Here is a 13,687-nt window from a genome sequence, read left to right as displayed (position 1 = left end):
GCTTCCTGGAACAGAGGTGATTCATTTGTTTTAATTAGTGGGGTGACCACCTCTATTCCAGTTTTATGCTGGAATTAATGTTATTGTCCACTTTTAAACTTTCTTGTCAACATGTCTGTATTTCTGTGTATTTTCCTTGAGGATACACAATTCTGACCACAGCACGAGTAATGCTATATGATATGCATAGACTCCTATTTTATTGAATTCAGTCAACTTATGTTTCATGCAACATATCAATCTCAGAAAAGAAACTGGGCTGTAACACGGTTAGAGTATGACTTGTGATGATTCAGGCACGTATGAACAGTGGGTGCTTAGAAAATACAGAAGATGACGCTGTCACAACTCCCAGGTGTCGGTGCACCCTCTGCCCACCTGTAAAATCACACCACTCCTTCATGGAATGACAGAAAGTGTAATAGGTGAGGTGGAAGTGACTGGTGAGAGACCTCAGCACGTGCTGGAACATACCAGAGCAGGGTTCAGCGGCTACCTGTGGCAGATTTACCCATTGTTCTCTGCAATCTGATTGGCAGACGGGATGTAGAAAGCTGCTGATGTAAACATCAAACTAAACTTAACCACCCGACTCATTAGCACTGCTGGAAAGAGTGACCAAACAAAAGCTGCAAGGCAGGTAGAAAAAAGTACAAATCATATCACATTTTAAGGCTGTACATAGCAGATGTGAACTTAATAGTAAAACAGTGCCTTATTCCTGAATATCTTTGAATCTAATCATTAAGGTTTAAAATGTATAAACACACAAAGTAGAAGACCTCATTTACACCAACATATATTTCAATGTATCATGAACTTCAGGGAATGGCTAATTCACCAAATGTTATCATTGCTCACTCTTGGTCAACCAAGTCTCTTGACTTTGCAGTGATCTTCAGGTGAGCCAAGAGACCCTCCTAGGCTTTATTTTGTATTTTCCATCTGCTGCTCGCAGCGCTCTCAGCACCGTTGTTCTCCCTCCCTCCCCGGCATCCATTTCCTGGTCCCTGTTTCCCTCCCTCCCTCCCTCCTCCCAGCCTGCCCACATCCCCTGATTGGGTGGCTGTTGGTCATCACTGACCCTCCCCCAGAGCAGCCATCTGCCCGTGCAGCCCCTGCGGCTAATGGCCCCAAGGCAAAGGGCGGCCCCCATTGAGGCGGCTCCTGATAGTATCTGCAGATGTCAGCAGGGGAATCCAGTGGCCTGCCATCAACCAGCAGTGACTAAGCAAGGTAGGAGTGGCCCGGTTTTGCAATAGAGCCTGAACTCTACACTGACAACTTTTTTCCCCTTATACAGGACTTTCAGACTTAGGTGTGTTTTCTCCGGTATTTAAAAATTGCATTGTGAAACCTAGGCCTTTTTCCCCCTTACACAGGATTCTCAGACTTAGGTGTGTTTTTTCTCCAGTATCTAAACGATATTGTGAAAGTTGTGCCATTCTGTTGTTTTGACTTCTTAGCAAAGCATTCACCTAGTAAACTTTCTTCCATAGTCTGAGTGTCTGTGATCTTGTCCAATTGCCTACTATTGTCTCATCTTTCTCTGTCTCGTCTGCTTGTGCCCCTCCCTGTGTCCTTCTCTAGTGTTCTCCCCACCCCTACTCCCCCTCCATTCCCCCCTTCCTCTTCTCTCTTCTCACCACCTACTCTATGGTGCTCTCTCTCTCTCCTATCTTTTCTAACTGCTTCTCTATCGGGTATACTGCTCTTCTCACTAAATCTGGTAGGAAGAAGTTTAAAAAGGACATCCCAGTCTTCAACCCAGGCCTCCCTATCACTGACACCTATACCAGTGCCTCCTATAGGCAAACCCTCACCGACATCATCTTTGTTGTTCCCTTGCCAGACCTATGGACTCTTCATATCGTCTCTGTGCTTTCTCCTCTCTCTTCTCCCAATAATGGTGGCACCAGGTGGGATGTTTACATGAATGGTACTGTCGTGGTCCATGCCCTCAGGCCAATCTCCTCTTTGATAGATGCTTCCCACGCCTCATCAATTTCCTCCCTTCTCCTGCTGTCCCCTCTTTTCCCTCCACAGATTCCTTGCCTTCCCCTGTTGTCTCCTCCTTGGCTACCTTGCCCTCTCCTCCTTCCTCTTATGCCCCTCCCCTTCAGGCATCTTCTACACCTCCGAAGGGCCTACCTCTGATTTGTACCCCTCCCCGGACCTCTTTCAAGGATGGCAATCTTCTCCATATTGCCACTCTTAACTCTCGCTCAGCTGTCAAACACTCCTCTGACATCTGCTGCCTCCTGAAAGAATTTGACCTCGATCTCACCTAGACATGGTTCACGGCCAGCTCTGTCACAAGCTTTGACAATCTCCTCCCTGACAGCTACAAGATCCTCTTCGCGCCCAGGTCCAACCGTTCCAGAGTGGGTGTAGCCCTGATCTTCCCCAAGTAGATTCCTAGCTCTGTCATTCCTGAGTCCTACTACGCTTTCAATTGCCTCGTCTGCAGGCTCTCTCTCCTAGCCATTCCCTTACTGTGGCTACCATCTATAGGCCACCTGGTCAGATCTCCTCCTTCCTCTCTGAGTGGGCAGACCTCTCCTCTTCACTCCTGGTATCGACCACTCAAATCCTCCTTCTTAGAGACTTTAACATCCACCTGGAAGCTTCCTGTCCTTCCTCTGGACTCCTTTGCAACCTCTGCGACTCTCACTCTCTATCCTCCCCTCTGGCCCGAATCACTCTGCTGGGCCCACTCTTGATGTTCTTATCTCTACAAACCTTCCGCTCTCTATCCCTCTCACCACTCCTCTCCTGGAGTGATCACTTTCTCCCTTCCTCTCAGCTCACTCTCTCCACCCCTCAGGCCAAGCCAACTCCAGCACTGCCACCTATTTCTCGGTTATCCGACCCATGAAGCGTGTGTCAGTTGAGGCTTTTGCTGCCACTTTCTTCGCACTCCCAATTTAGCTTTCTCACACCCTGCACAGCCCTCTCCATGCTCCACTCTGCTATATCTGATACTCTCGATGTTCTTGCCCCTGTCATGAGGATCCACTTGAAGTTCAAAGCCAAGTGCAATTCCTGGTACGAATCAGACCTCACCACCCTTAAATGCACGTGCAGGGTGGCTGAGAAGAAATGGTGTGCTTCCAGTTCACCCTCTGACAAACTGGCCTGCTGCCTTCTCCAAAGGCAATACCGGCTCTCTGTCCGCACCAAGAAGAGAGCCCACATCCAAGTCTGCGTCTTTGCGGCATCTAACAACTTGGACAAACTCTTTAAAATCTGGGGGCTCGAATGGGAATGGGGATGTACCGGGTCCGGTTCTTTGAATGAGGAATTACCGGGTCCTCCAAGGTTGGAATGGCCCAGTAATTCCTCATTCAAGGAACCCAGACCCGGTACCCGGTAAGGGGGTAACCATGTCGCAAATTGCAGCATGGTTACCTCCAAGGTCGTAATGACCCCTGATGTCTCCTGCTTGACCATTGGGGTGTATAAGGGATGACCATGGTGTGGTCAGGTGCCACCACCCGCTCCATGAGGCAGGGCTTGTTGGTTGTGTGGGAAGTATTTTGACCCCCACAGCCCCCAGGGAAAAGGAGTAAGAGCTTGTCACATGTGGCATAGGTTCCAGTGGCTCTTTAACAGATGAAGACACAAGCAGTGCTCATTGCTTCATTTATATGGGACGTCTGCAGGTGATTGGTAGTATTTTCTGTGCGCAGAAGACAAAACAAACAACTGTAATGCACACCAAAGCAAAGGCAAATTTGTGCTAGGCCTCATGGAGAAACATTTGAGCGAGATGACAGCTAGATATACCCCCCACCTGCAAAACATTGAGCTTGTTCTTTCCTGCCCATGTGCGAGAAGTGCTTGGAATTCAAGATTTTGGCGAGGACTTCTCTGGGCTTGGTACACACAGCAGGAGTCACCCAGAGTCAGGAATTAGAAACTACAGAGTAATAAGTTGTTAGTCTGCACAAGGACCATATATTGATGAAGCTAAATCCAATTCCAAACACAAAGGCTCTCATTACGACCCAGGCGGTAAGTTACCGCCTGGGTCGTACCCTTACCATCATGGTGTAAACTATGTTTACACCATGGTGGATGGCGGATTTACCGCCCCATTCCAAGGTGAGTGGGGCGGTAAATCCCCATTTCCCATTTTACCCTCCCCATTCCCATTTTTGCCCCATAGGGCATAATGGGAATGGGTAAAGGCGCTAATTACGCCACCGTAAATTACGGTGGCATAATTAGCACCAAGGTCCCTTTGCGGCATGGGTTTCAACACCTGCAAAAAGCAGGCGTTAAAATCACCATCCCGCAAAGGGACCTTGGAATCAGGCGTTAAGGGTCGGCGCCGTAAACCCCTTAACGCCTGGGTCCTAATGAGGGCCAAAGTCTTAATGGAAAATCCAAGTGTTACTATCCAAAATTGAGTTTATTGGTAATCCCCAAAAAATCCACAGCCGACACGTGTTTTGACCAGTTGGTCATCCTCAAGGCTGTTGTTAATATCACAATACAGTTTGTGTCAAATATTGTCATATTACACATACAAATCAACATTGAATAGTATAAAAAGAACAAAAATAATATGCATATGACTACCACATTGGTTATTACATACCATAGGTCGGTCAAGGTCAGGAGAGACGTGAAAGTATAGGGAGGAAAACATATATACACAAAATTGAATATTACATACAAGGAGTCTTGAATTTCAACCCCATACATGAGTCCCTTCTCAATTACAGTTGTACATTGACATGTTGGACTTCATGCAGTAGCATTGCCTGATGCCTCCGGTCTGCAAGTGCGCTCTACTATGCAAGTAAATAAATAAATAACCACAGAGGGATTCCCCTATCAGATGATATAGTGACCATACATCATTCCTTGCATTATAAAGAGTGATGCCTGGTCTACCATGCATGTGATGCCAGTTCCATCTAATGTATGAAATCCTCACCCTGTTGTGAGCTCCCTAAAGCTGTCCTGTCGGAAGGGTGATAGCACATGATCACTGGCTTGACGTGATTTTATTAGTGAAACCCCTAGTTAAACCCTGTGTGGGTGACATGCAAAAGTGTTAGTCTATCTCAGATAGGGAATACTCACCGAGGTTGGGGAGTATAGAAATTCTGCAGAAAGAGACATATGAGGCGAGGGCAGAAGCAATATTATGAATAACTGTTTTGTCTCTTAATTATCATGCTCCACTCATTCACTAGGTGCTTGAAGAGGCAATTCAGGCTTACCCTTAATGTGTAGTATCAACTGAGTGGTCAGAGGTGTATGGGTTAAAGCCCAAATCCTTACCCTTAATGTGTAGTATCAACTGAGTGGTCAGCGGTGTACGGGTTAAAGCCCAAATCCTTACCCTTAATGTGTAGTATCAACTGAGTGGTCAGCAGTGTATGGGTTAAAGCCCAAATCCTTACCCTTAATGTGTAGTATCAACTGAGTGGTCAGCAGTGTATGGGTTAAAGCCCAAATCCTTACCCTTAATGTGTAGTATCAACTGAGTGGTCAGCGGTGTATGGGTTAAAGCCCAAATCCTTACCCTTAATGTGTAGTATCAACTGAGTGGTCAGCGGTGTATGGGTTAAAGCCCAAATCCTTACCCTTAATGTGTAGTATCAACTGAGTGGTCAGCGGTGTATGGGTTAAAGCCCAAATCCTTACCCTTAATGTGTAGTATCAACTGAGTGGTCAGCACTGTATGGGTTAAAGCCCAAATCCTTACCCTTAATGTGTAGTATCAACTGAGTGGTCAGCAGTGTATGGGTTAAAGCCCAAATCCTTACCCTTAATGTGTAGTATCAACTGAGTGGTCAGCAGTGTATGGGTTAAAGCCCAAATCCTTACCCTTAATGTGTAGTATCAACTGAGTGGTCAGCAGTGTATGGGTTAAAGCCCAAATCTGTACAGTAGTAACTGCAGCCAAATATTTCTCCTGAGTAAAGCCCACTTCCAGTCACTAAAGAAAACATGTGAAATTAAGCAATAATACTGTAACACACTGGATAATACTAATCTACAGTCATCAACAAAAGTGTAAGTGATCTCAAAACCCATTTTACCTAAATCTAGCAAGTGCTCAAGCCACAGTGGTAGTGGGTAATATCCTCCTCTTATCAGCAAACCTCAAGTATCTTAATGGATGCGGCACACCTAATCCTAATAATAGCAAAATACACCTTTCATGCCGTCAACTGAATCAATCAAACCTTGGAGCCCAACCAGTTGTGCTGCAAAAACCAATCAGTGGATGGGTGGCAAAGGGGTGAACCTGGAGGGAGCTGGTAGTGACAGAGGAGGTGGGGTAAAAAGAAGGAGGTGTTAATAGGTTCAGTGGAGGGGTAGGGAAGGGGTGAAACTGGAGGGAACTGGTAGTGACAGGGGAGGTGGGTTTATGAGAAGGAGGTGTTAATAGGTTCAGTGGAGAAGTGGGACAGAGGTGAACCTGGAGGGAGCAGTAAGTGACAGAGGAGGTGGGGTAAAGAGAAGGAGGTGTTAGGTTCAGTGGAGAAGTGGGACAGAGGTGAACCTGGAGGGAGCTGGTAGTGACAGAGCAGGTGGGGTAAAGAGAAGGGGGTGTTAATAGGTTCAGTGGAGAAGTGGGACAGAGGTGAACCTGAAGGGAGCTGGTAGTGACAGAGGAGGTGGGGTAAAGAGAAGGAGGTGTTAGGTTCAGTGGAGAAATGGGACAGAGGTGAACCTGGAGGGAGCTGGTAGTGACAGAGCAGGTGGGGTAAAGAGAAGGAGGTGGTAATGGGTTCAGTGGAGAAGTGGGACAGAGGTGAACCTGGAGGGAGCTGGTAGTGACAGAGGAGGAGGGGCGAAGAGAAGGAGGTGTTAATAGGTTCAGTGAAGAAGTGGGACAGAGGCGAACCTAAAGGGAGCTGGTAGTGACAGAGGAGGTGGGGTAAAGAGAAGGAGGTGTTAATAGGTTCAGTGGAGAAGTGGGACCGAGGTGAACCTGGAGGGAGCTGGTAGTGACAGAGGAGGAGGGGTAAAGAGAAGGAGGTGTTAATAGGTTCAGTGGAGAAGTGAGACAGAGGTGAACCTGGAGGGAGCTGGTAGTGACAGAGGAGGTGGGGTAAAGAGAAGGCAATGTTAATAGGTTCAGTGGAGAAGCGGGACAGAGGTGAACCTGGAGGGAGCTGGTAGTGACAGAAGAGGTACGGTAAAGAGAAAGAGGTGGTATTGGGTTCAGTGGAGAAGTGGGACAGAGGTGAACCTGGAGGGAGCAGATAGTGACAGAGGAGGTGGGCTAAAGAGAAGGAGGTGTTAATAGGTTCAGTGGAGAAGTGGGACAGAGGTGAACCTGGAGGGAGCTGGTAGTGACAGGGGAGGTGGGGTAAAGAGAAGGAGGTGGTAATGGGTTCAGTGGAGAAGTGGGACAGAGGTGAACCTGGAGGGAGCTGGTAGTGACAGAGGAGGAGGGGTAAAGAGAAGGTGGTGTTAATAGGTTCAGTGGAGAAGTGGGACCGAGGTGAATCTGGAGGGAGCTGGTAGTGACAGAGGAGGAGGGGTAAAGAGAAGGTGGTGTTACTAGGTTCAGTGGAGAAGTGGGACAGAGGTGAACCTGTGGGGAGCTGGTAGTGACAGAGGAGGTGGGGTAAAGAGAAGGAGGTGTTAATAGGTTCAGTGGAGAAGTGGGACAGAGGTGAACCTGGAGGGAGCTGATAGTGACAGAGGAGGTGGGGTAAAGAGAAGGATATGTTAATAGGTTCAGTGGAGAAGTGGGACGGAGGTGAACCTGGAGGGAACTGGTAGTGACAGAGGATATGGGGTAAAGAGAAGGAGGTGTTAATAGTTTCAGTGGAGAAGTGAGACAGAGGTGAACCTGGAGGGAGCTGGTAGTGACAGAGGAGGTGGGGTAAAGAGAAAGAGGTGGTATTGGGTTCAGTGGAGAAGTGGGACAGAGGTGAACCTGGAGGGAGCAGATAGTGACAGAGGAGGTGGGGTAAAGAGAAGGAGGTGTTAATGGGTTCAGTGGAGAAGCGGAACAGAGGTGAACCTGGCGGGAGCTGGTAGTGACAGAGGGGGTGGGGTAAAGAGAAGGAGGTGTTAATAGGTTCAGTGGAGAAGTGGGACAGAGGTGAACCTGGAGGAAGCTGGTAGTAACAGAGCAGGGGTGGGGTAAAGAGAAGGAAGCGCTGGTGTTCACATCTGCAGGGTGTGCCCTTCCATTCCTTAACCCTCAGCTAACAAAGATATGGCATTAAAGAAAAAATAATGTATATGGAGGACATTAAGATAAGTGCTCACAAATCAATTAATTGATACAACCTGAGTAATCAATCCAGTGAATTAAACCCACATTCTATATTTCCTGTCTTTCATATAAACATTTGATAGCATGACCTGCTTCTTTTCTTACACGTTGAGCAAAAGCGATGGATGAACTTTTCTGCGGGATTGTGATTCCTCTGGTATTTTTTTGCACAGGATTGTGATCCCTCTGGTGTTTTTTGTTTGCATGGAATTGTGATTCCTCTGGTGTTTTTTGCATGGGATGGTGAGTCCTCTGGTGTTTTTTTTTCATGGGATTGTGATTCTTCTGGTGTTTGTTGTGCGTGGGATGGTGAGTCCTCTGGTGTCTTTTTAATGGAATTGTGATTCCTCTGGTGTTTTTTGCACAGGATTGTGATTCTGCTGGTGTCGTTATTTGCATGCGATTGTGATTCCTTTGGTGTTTTTTGCTCAGGATTATGATTCCTCTGTTTTTTTTTGCACAGGATTGTAATTCTTCTGGTGTTTTTTTGTTGCATGTGATAGTGATTCCTCTGGTGTTTTTTGCACAGGATTGGGAATCCTCTGGTGTCGCTTTTTGCATGGAATTTTGATTCCTCTGGTGTTTTTTGCACAGGATTGTGATTCCTCTGGTGCTTTTTGCACAGGATTGTAATTCTTCTGGTGTTTTTTTGTTGCATGTGATAGTGATTCCTCTGGTGTTGTTTGCATGGGAGTCTGCATTACCTCCATATGGCAGTTCCTTATCCCACTGCTTTCTCGTGAAGGTGCTCCACCTACCGACAGAATCCATACCAAAACATTTTTTATTCTCCTGCCTCATTCAGGGCATGAAAACATTGCACCCAGCCAGAATCCACCTGTTTTCCTATTGGAGTCAGAAAGGTCACTCTGGGTTCCGAGTCATGGGGAATGTGAACCTGTCATGGTGGAGGGAAAGAGGCGAGAATTTGAGGAAAGGTGCTGGTGGTGATGACATGAGTTTTGGAGAAATTGAGTATCGGGTGGTAAATTGTTGCACACTGGGGGAATTTTAGACAGATGATCAGTGCTGTGGGAAGAACGCTCTGGTTAAAGGGGGGAAAGAGTAAAGTATTTGGATAAGAACTGGTACGGGAACCCACGGCAGGAGAAGTGCTTGCTTAGGAGCTGGAAGTAAAGAGTAACTTGTAGAGGTGAAAGAACAGACACTTGTCAACTCCTCTTATAGTGGGGATCAAGAGGATGCTGTGGAACGCAAGGAGGAGAAAAACAGGCATTTCAGTAAGTAGGTAGCAATACAGGATTGGGCACTACCCTGCAAGCCGAGGTGCTACAGTCCAAAAAGAAGAAGAAGTTGGCAACAGTGCAGAAGGCATCAGAAAACCAAGAGAAGGGTGAGTGTGTTGAGGAGGTTTGAAGCATTGGCGAGTGCTGTTTCACTGTGGAATTCAAATGGGATTTGGGCCTCTGTTAATGTGTTTGGGTGCTGCTGAGTCCATGCATCCTGATTCATGACGATGCTGCTGGGCACCATGTGCTCATGAAATCTGAAATAGTTGAGAAGTGAGACATGACGTGTTAAGCAGCGTTGATGGCATCAGCTGTTATGGTTACCCTCCCCCCTCACTCCATCAGAAGTAGTGACTGAGTAGAACAGCGGGCAACCTATTGTAGGTTAGGAAGATTTCAGTGAACCGGAAGAGGTTGAACACATGAGACCAGTAGGTGCAAGGAAGGGGTGTCTGCACCTTAAGCGATCTTGGGTGAAAATGGATAGAAGGAAGCACGGGAAGTGTCAGCAGACCAAAGGACGAGTGCTGTTCCTGCTAAAGTAGTGAGGGAAAGAAGATATTGGAGGAAATGAGAAGGGGGGGGTGTAAGGGTGTTGGGGAGAGTGCCACTGATCTTTGGTGAAGCAGACAGTCATCAAGAGGAGAAGAGTAGAGCACAGACAATTTAGGTGGCAAGAATGGACTGGGGGACCTTGATAATTTGCAAAGCTCAGAGCAGAAGGAGTAACATTGACCACCAAAAGAACTCAGCAGGTTGCAGAACATTGAACTGAGAACATAACACAAATGAAGTCCGGGATTTCATTACCATCATACAACAGGGTCCCAAGCACTTAGCCGGATACACTTGCGTTTTATAGAAAACTGTATTAATTTTCAATGATATGGGACGGCATCATGAAGCAAGACACAGACAACAGACTTAAAGTTCAAACAAAATATATTTATTAACTTAACTGTCAGGATGGTGAAAGGCCTAACTTGCCCTAAGCTAAGATGGGATGTCCATACCTGAACGCAACTAAGGAAAGTCAGACCCAGAGTTCAACTTAAAAGTCTGTCTGTGTCTCAAACCTATGCTTGTCCTCACAACTAAAGCTAAACCTAGTGTAGGGATATCAATAAATAAAGAAATGGTGATCAACATAAAGTGCTGCGCTTCTTCTAGCTCTATCTTCCTTTTCAGCTCCCCTTCCCCAAGTTCAAAAAAGTCCCACAAAAGTGTAATAATTACCTTCCTCACGTTCAAAGTAATACAGTTCCACATGAACCTCGGGGTTCTCGTCCCCAAGTTCCAAACAACACAGTTCAAAAGAAAACGGTCTTGAGACTTTGTTCTCAAGACAATGCTTGAGGTTCCTCAAGTCTCAGGGTTGCCTTCTCCAAGACTTTACTTCAATCACTTGCATTTGCTCCATTCCTTCAAAAAGGTTAACACAACTAAAGGTCTGGCTGCCGCTCTTTCTGGATTGCTTCACCAGTTCTCTCGCAGTGCTTCTCCTTGGTATACTTCATGACTGCCCCTCTTTCTGGATTGCTTCACCAGTTCTCTTGCAGTGCTTCTCCTTGGTATATTTCATGGCTGCCCTTCTTTTTCGGGATTTCTTCACCAGTTCTCTTGCAGTGATTCTACTTGGTATATTTCATGGCTGCCCATCATTCTGGATTGCTTCACCAGTTCTCTTGCAGTGCTTCTCCTTGGTATATTTCATGGCTGCCCCTCTTTCTGGATTGCTTCACCAGTTCTCTCGCAGTGATTCTCCTTGGTATAGTTCATGCCTGCCCCTCTTTCTGGATTGCTTCACCAGTTCTCTCGCGGTGCTTCTCCTTGGTATAGTTCATGCCTGCCCCTCTTTCTGGATTGCTTCACCAGTGCTCTCGCAGTGCCTCTCCTTGGTATACTTCACGGCTGCCCCTCTTTCTGGATTGCTTCACCAGTTCTCTCGCAGTGCCCCTCCTTGGTATACTTCATGGCTGCCGCTCTTTCTGGATTGCTTCACCAGTTCTCTCGCAGTACTTCTCCTTGGTATACTTCATGGCTGCCCCTCTTTCTGGATTGCTTCACCAGTTCTCTCGCAGTGCTTCTCCATGGTATACTTCATGGCTGCCCCTCTTTCTGAATTGCTTCACCAGTTCTCTCGCAGTGCTTCTCCTTGGTATATTTCATGGCTGCCCCTCTTTCTGGATTGCTTCACCTGTTCTCTCGCAGTGCTTCTCCTTGGTATATTTCATGGCTGCCCCTCTTTCTGGATTGCTTCACCAGTTCTCTTGCAGTGCTTCTCCTTGGTATATTTCATGGCTTCCCCTCTTTCTGGATTGCTTCACCACCTGTTCTCTCACAGTGCTTCTACTTGGTATATTTCATGCCTGCCCCTCTTTCTGGATTGCTTCACCAGTTCTCTTGCAGTGCTTCTCCTTGGTATATTTCACGGCTGCCCCTCTTTCTGGATTGCTTCACCAGTTCTCTCGCAGTGCTTCTCCTTGCTATACTTCACGGCTGCCCCTCTTTCTGGATTGCTTCGCCAGTTCTCTCGCAGTGCTTCTCCTTGCTATACTTCACGGCCGCCCCTCTTTCTGGATTGCTTCGCCAGTTCTCTCGCAGTGCTTCTCCTTGCTATACTTCATGGCCGCCCCTCTTTCTAGATTGCTTCGCCAGTTTTCTCGCAGTGCTTCTCCTTGCTATACTTCATGGCCGCCCCTCTTTCTAGATTGCTTCGCCAGTTCTCTCGCAGTGCTTCTCCTTGATATATTTCATGGCCGCCCCTCTTTCTGGATTGCTTTGCCAGTTCTCTCGCAGTGCTTCTCCTTGATATATTTCATGGCTGCCCCTCATTCTGGATTGCTTCACCAGTTCTCTGGCAGTGCTTCTCCTTGGTATAGTTCATGGCTGCCCATCTTTCTGGATTGCTTCGCCAATTCTCTCGCAGTGCCTCTCCTTGGTATACTTCACGGCTGCCCCTCTTTCTGGATTGCTTCACCAGTTCTCTCGCAGTGCCTCTCCTTGGTATACTTCATGGCTGCCCCTCTTTCTGGATTGCTTCACCAGTTCTCTCGCAGTGCTTCTCCTTGGTATACTTCATGGCTGCCCCTCTTTCTGGATTGCTTCGCCAGTTCTCTCGCAGTGCTTCTCCTTGGTATACTTCATGGCTGACCCTCTTTCTGGATTGCTTCGCCAGTTCTCTTGCAGTGCTTCTCCTTGGTATATTTCATGGCTGCCCCTCTTTCTGGATTGCTTCACCAGTTCTCTCGCAGTGCCTCTCCTTGGTATACTTCATGGCTGCCCCTCTTTCTGGATTGCTTCACCAGTTCTCTCGCAGTGCTTCTCCTTGGTATATTTCATGGCTGCCCCTCATTCTGGATTGCTTCACCAGTTCTCTGGCAGTGCTTCTCCTTGGTATACTTCACGGCTGCCCCTCTTTCTGGATTGCTTCACCAGTTCTCTCGCAGTGCCTCTCCTTGGTATACTTCATGGCTACCCCTCTTTCTGGATTGCTTCACCAGTTCTCTCGCAGTGCTTCTCCTTGGTATACTTCATGGCTGCCCCTCTTTCTGGATTGCTTCACCAGTTCTCTTGCAGTGCTTCTCCTTGATATACTTCATGGCTGACTCTCTTTCTGGATTGCTTCGCCAGTTCTCTTGCAGTGCTTCTCCTTGGTATATTTCATGGCTGCCCCTCATTCTGGATTGCTTCGCCATTTCTCTGGCAGTGCTTTTCGTTGGTATAGTTCATGGCTGCCCATCTTTCTGGATTGCTTCGCCAGTTCTCTTGCAGTGCTTCTCCTTGGTATATTTCATGGCTGCCCCTCTTTCTGGATTGCTTCACCAGTTCTCTTGCATTGCTCCACCAGTTCTCTTGCAGTGCTTCTCCTTGGTATAGTTCACGGCTGCCCCTCTTTCTGGATTGCTTCACCAGTTCTCTTGCAGTGCTTCTCCTTGGTATAGTTCATGGCTGCCCATCTTTCTGGATTGCTTCGTCAGTTCTCTCGCAGTGCCTCTCCTTGGTATACTTCACGGCTGCCCCTCTTTCTGGATTGCTTCACCAGTTCCCTGGCAGTGCCTCTCCTTGGTATACTTCATGGCTGCCCCTCTTTCTGGATTGTTTCACCAGTTCTCTTGCATTGCTTCACCAGTTCTCTCACAGTGCTTCTCCTTGGTATAGTTCATGGCTGCCC

Source organism: Ambystoma mexicanum, chromosome 5q, assembly GCF_040938575.1.
Source record: "Ambystoma mexicanum isolate Mex_15411 chromosome 5q, UKY_AmexF1_1, whole genome shotgun sequence".
Taxonomy (NCBI): domain Eukaryota; kingdom Metazoa; phylum Chordata; class Amphibia; order Caudata; family Ambystomatidae; genus Ambystoma; species Ambystoma mexicanum.
Note: the sequence above shows the minus strand (reverse complement) of the source record.